Source organism: Asparagus officinalis, chromosome 8, assembly GCF_001876935.1.
Source record: "Asparagus officinalis chromosome 8, Aspof.V1, whole genome shotgun sequence".
NCBI classification, from domain to species: Eukaryota; Viridiplantae; Streptophyta; class Magnoliopsida; order Asparagales; family Asparagaceae; genus Asparagus; species Asparagus officinalis.
This window is the reverse complement of record NC_033801.1, coordinates 121100693-121106202: the sequence shown is the minus strand read 5'-3', so window position 1 is coordinate 121106202 and position 5510 is coordinate 121100693. Positions and strand designations below refer to the sequence as shown.

Sequence of the window (5510 nt, the reverse complement as noted above, 5' to 3'; positions counted from 1 at the left end):
ATATCTTCACTAGTCATCTGCAATTAAACATGAGGGGGGAAATAGCTAGTGCAATAGGATATTAATTTTTCTCCACACATGGTACCCCGCTTGTTGGTCAATGTGTGTATAAAGGTCAACAAACGGATTTTGATTTGAACGGGATAGTCGAAGTATTTTAAATAGACCAGATATATTACATACTAAGAATCGGATAGGAAACTTTAGTTAGAAGTGATTTGTTGGTAATTTGGAATCTCAGCATATTAGACCGTAGTCATCATCTCCCCACTGCATGCCCCAACTGTTCATTATTTTCCAATAATTGATCACATCTTTTACACCATACCCAACGATAACAGCGTGCAACCCATCTCCACCCTTGTCAGGAACCCTGTAAATCTCTCCGCCCTGAATAGATAGAATGAAACAAATTACACTAATTATTAATATCCGAACCAATTATTCAGTTTTGAATTTATGTAAAAACATATGGATTTTCACAAAAGGATTTTGAATTGAACGAGATAGTCGAAGTATTTTAAATAGACCAATGTATATTACTTACTAAGAATCGGATAGGAAACTCCAATTAGAAGTGATTTGTTGTTGGAATGTAAACTGGAATCTCGGCATATTAGACCGTAGTCATCCTCTCCCCACTGCATGCTCCAACTGTTTATTACTTTTTAATAATTGATCACATCCTTTACATCATACCCAACGATAACAATAACGTGCATCTCCACCCTTGTCGGGAACCCTGTAAACCCTCCGTCCTGAATAGATAGAATAAAATAAATTACACTAATTATTAATATCCGAACCAATTATTCAATTTTTAATTTATGTAAAAAAACATATGAATTTTCACAATCTTGACTTTTGCCACAGATCTTAAGGATTTCGCAACATAAAAAGGACTATATAAAAAGAACAAAAACTACTCACCTTGAGCTTCTTTAATTCAAGTCTGACTTTTATCACAACACCGATGGGGTGATCAATGACACGCGATAGCAAAGTTTATTCGTCCTCAGTTTTAATTTTCTCATAACCCAGTATCTGATATATTGGTGTGTTCTGAAAAATAAACAAAATTAATATTATAATACTTTTTCAATTAGATAGAAAAAGCTAAAACACAATAATTGAATAGACTTGATCTTAATTACCTCCGTCCGCACCATGCAGTCCTTTTTGCTCTTATGGAAGGGGCAATCCCTTTTGTACATCACCCCCTCTTTGCTTTATACACTCAAAGGCTCTGATGATAGAACAAGTATAGCATCCAGCTGCGTCGATTTTACCCCAAGACGAATAATGATGTGCGTAGTAGTTGATAATGTCTTGGGGTGCAAGTTGAATCAATTATCGATTCATATGAGTGATTTTTTCTTTTGCTTCACAGCAGGTGCACGCCGTTATACACTAACAGCAACCTGAATCCAATACAATCAAGATACAGTCAAAAGCAATAGTCAAAAAGTGGCTTCACTCTATTAAGAACAAAAGAAATACAAACAAGGGCATTGATAGCAACTGATAAGGCAACACAATCATATAAATAGTTATTTGTTTCAGACCTTTAAATGGTAAATTTCAGGAAAAATATATGTTTTGTCTCACTAGTGCTCAAATGAAAGAAGCAGATAAAAATAAAAAATAAATTGAGATTTATTTTTTACTTTGATTCCCCCAAAGTTTATCCACTTTTTCACTTCAAAACCATAATTTTTTCACCAATTTCATACCTAAAGCTTCAATGCCATTTCACTTTGATACTTCAAAGTACCTTCTTACCATTTTGATAAACCAAAGATTCAATCTCATTTCATTTTGATACGCCTATCTACTTATCGTTAGATTTTGTATTAAATTTGTATCATGTGCTTACTAACTGGGTAAAAGAGATTTAATGTATAACATGTTGAGGATGTAGTATAAATTTAGTAGGAATCTAACAAAATATGGACAGGGGGTATCAACGTGCAACTTAATTGAAACATTGGGTTATCAAAATGTCAAAGAAATATCTTGGGAGTATCAAAGTGAAATGGGATTTACACTTTGAGTATCAAATTTTGGAGTTTCAAAGTATTAAGAAGATACTTCTTAAAAATATATTAGAAGATACAATATATCCTTTGTCCGGCAAATGCAGGTAAGATGTCATCCTATTGAGTTTTTAGACACCAGATATGCATATAGTTTTGCATACTTATTTGCAGCACGAATCGACGAGCTTCATGCAAAACTCTATCTACAAGTTACAAGAAAAGATTTAATAAGAAGTTCTCGATTTTTTCACGCAACACTGAATGAGCTTCTTCTTCTTCTTTTTTGACAACCGTATTATTAGCTAGTACTTCACTTCATGTGATGCGTGCCTCACACATTGCATAATTGTGTTGAGTAAACAAAATTTATCATTAACACATATCCTAATACAAATAGGTGTGTAAAAACATTACTGCAAATAACCCTTCAAAACTTTTTAAAAGAGGTTTCATTTTCAGGTTTCAAACAATAGTCACTGAAGACATATCCACGCAATAAATCAACACAAAGTATGAATCTTTATTTTTGATAAGAAGATAGCTGTGGGTTTTAAGTTTAAAAATAATTTAGCTAGTCATGAATTAATTCAGATATTAATATATTATATGTACTTTTCAGTGCACGCAATGCGTACATGTCAATAATATTGTTCACACCTTAAGTATAGGTTAGTTTGAATAAGGACTCCTATTGAACCAAAACTGATGTTATCACAAAATGATTAAACACATAGTCACTGGCCCACTCCAACAAGTGACAGAACCTGCCATTTCTAGGCATTAAAGATCAAATCTATTAGTATTCCTTAAACTTGCATGATACATGAAAATAAAGAAAACCTACAATCAATATAAATAACAATTTTCAAGAAAAAAAAAATGTTCCTATTTCTGACTCATGAACAAAGATTCTCAATGATGATTGCAAACATCGATCTAGGGTTCATAGGGGCTTCTTTAGCTTCTCCAACGGAGCAATTTGAGCTAGCTCTAGATGGGTACAATGAAGGCTTGAGCTCAATGTTGATGGAGAGCAAAGTTGAGATGCCTGATTGAACTCTAGAGAAGAGGGTCGGGACATGGAGATCTATATTCAAAAATTGTGGAAAGAAATTGGCAATCCCCAATTTTACTTACTAAAAAGCTGGAATTTTACCTAGCAATAGCTCGCAAAAAATATAAAATAAACTAAAAAATCAAAACACGGCATTAGGTAAGAGTACTACTTTTAATCTTTGGAGATGGACTTCAATGCTATAAATTCAATAAAGAAACAATAGAGAAAACATCAAACAATGAGAGGAAAAAAAAATCAGCCACGAAAATAATCTCACCTAAAATTTCCAATGCCTCCCAATCCAATCTAGGCTTCTGATATTCTACTAGTAATGTCTTCATCATCGTCTTCTTCCATCGTCGGAGAGAGGACTCGACGGCGAGAAAATTGTTATTTACTGATAAGAGAGAAAAGAGAGAGTTGTAATTTTCTGTGAAACTTCTACGAAGGCCCAATGAAAGGGGGCTTCTTATAAGATCAATTTATTATTATTCAATTTGTGTACTTTGTTCTCACGATATTGGTCTCCAAATCTTTCATTTTTTTGAAGTTTGTACACCAAATCTTCATATTTCGAAGTTAGTCCTCAAGACTTTATACTTTGCTATTGGTCCCTGAAAAGTTTTCAGTGTTTTTGGTGTTTTGAGTTTAGAACATGTGGTTAGCAGCTTGTTGAAATTTAAAGAATATTTCGTAACATTCAAAATTTGATAGTGTGTCCACATTTCTACCCACTATTAAAAACTTGATAATTTGTCAATCTACTAATTTTCAACAGTGTCTTTCAGGGAAAATTGATCCATAACTTGTTTGAAGAAATAATCAGGTTGTCAGGTTTTAATAGTGGTTAACTGCAAGAAAGTAAGACATCGTCAAAGATTTGTAGGTTGAGTTTCAGCAAGAGAAGGAATTATGTTTTTTTTTTAACTTAACTTACTCTACACTAAGATAAATCCGAAGAACCGCTATTTTAATCACAATGGTCTATTATTTAGTCGACAATTAGAGCAAGTGCAACAAGCTCCCAGTTGGGAGTCCTAGTCAGCAAGCTCTCAAGAGCTCTCAAGTATTTTAGAATAAAAAATTAACAAATTAAGTCTTGGGAGGCACTCCTTCTTTTATGGAGCTCCAACAAGCTCCTAGTTAGGAGCTCCAACAATATCAAAAAAACCCCTCTTCTATTTTAATATTTTATCTCAACTATTTTTTTTTTATCTTTTATTTTAAGCTTTGTATCAGCTCCCTTTTCCATCGTCACCGTACTCCTGGATCAAGCAATAAAATTTAAAGCCACAAACCCAAACTGGGCAACGGAAGGGATCAAAAAAATAACAAGGGAAAAGCATCGGTTTTGATTACTGGGTCACGAGGAGGGCTCGAAGAGAGGCCGAAGCAAGAGGCGCCGAAAGCCCTAGATCTCGGGCGGCGGGGCCCACTCGTCGCCGGCGACGGATCCTTGCTGGTCCCTGAGCCCATCGATCGACCCCAATCCGATCGGACCAAATCGAGATGCGTAGAAGTTTGTTGCGGTTTCATTTCATCGGGAAATGGAATAAACAAGAACAAGAAGAAGAAGTTGGGGGGAGCTTTGTGCAAAATTTTCCCAGTTGGAAGCTCCCAAGAGCCACGTCAACCTAAGGAGGGGGCTTGGGAGCGGTTAGGAGGCTGCTGGAGGGGGTGAAGCCGGAGACCACTGCCATGTAGGCGCTGAGAGAGGGCTTGGGTTTTTAATAATAAAAAATTATAGTTTGATTTCGGTTCAGATTTCGGTTCAGATTGCCGAGATTCATAAATAATAAAAAATGAGAAGTAAATGTTTCAGGCTCACATCGTTCTTTGGTTTTTAATGAATTAGGCAGTGAATTTATGGAGCTATTTATCACTCTTTATGTAGAGGGAGGTGATGACAGTAAATGCGGGATTAATTGGTTTCCTTTATTAATTCTTGCCCACCCCTCTTTTTATTTATTTTTTATTTTTATTTAGCTCGAACATCTCATTGGTCCCCGGGCAAACTTGTAATTATTGTTAATTAGATTGCAGGAACAGTTAAAATTCGATTATAAGTGTGGGTCACGAAATATTTTTTCAGAGGCATATAAAAGCAAGGATATTATAATCTATCCCTTACAAAAGAGAAGAGCATGCATAGAATAAACCGAAGTAATTTGCACCATTCTTGGGTATTTTAAATTTTAGGCTAAATAAAATGCCTAGCTAATGTTTGTGGGAGTAGTTGAGCATTTAATGCGTACTTAAGCTCTATTATTAAGGTATTTTAAATTTTAGGCTAAATAGCACTTAGGACCAGTTTAGCATTGCTTGAGATTATAATAAGTTGCTAATATAAGTAGCCTATATAAAAAATTTATATAAGCTGATGAAAATAGTCGTTTAGTAATCATACGTTAAAG

The 5510-nt window shown here is 34.7% G+C and overlaps 1 long non-coding RNA gene across 2 annotated transcripts; it reads right to left on the bottom strand.

Moving 5' to 3' along the window:
* Nucleotides 145-4697, bottom strand: LOC109822455. 2 transcript variants are annotated; one of them, XR_002242132.1, is made up of 6 exons: nt 4456-4697; nt 3374-3493; nt 1155-1421; nt 931-1062; nt 548-758; nt 145-390 (listed from the first exon to the last, which is right to left on the bottom strand). It is a non-coding gene; the product is annotated as an uncharacterized LOC109822455 (long non-coding RNA). The 2 variants fall into 2 exon arrangements; XR_002242131.1 differs by lacking the exon at nt 4456-4697 and having other exon boundaries at nt 3374-4101.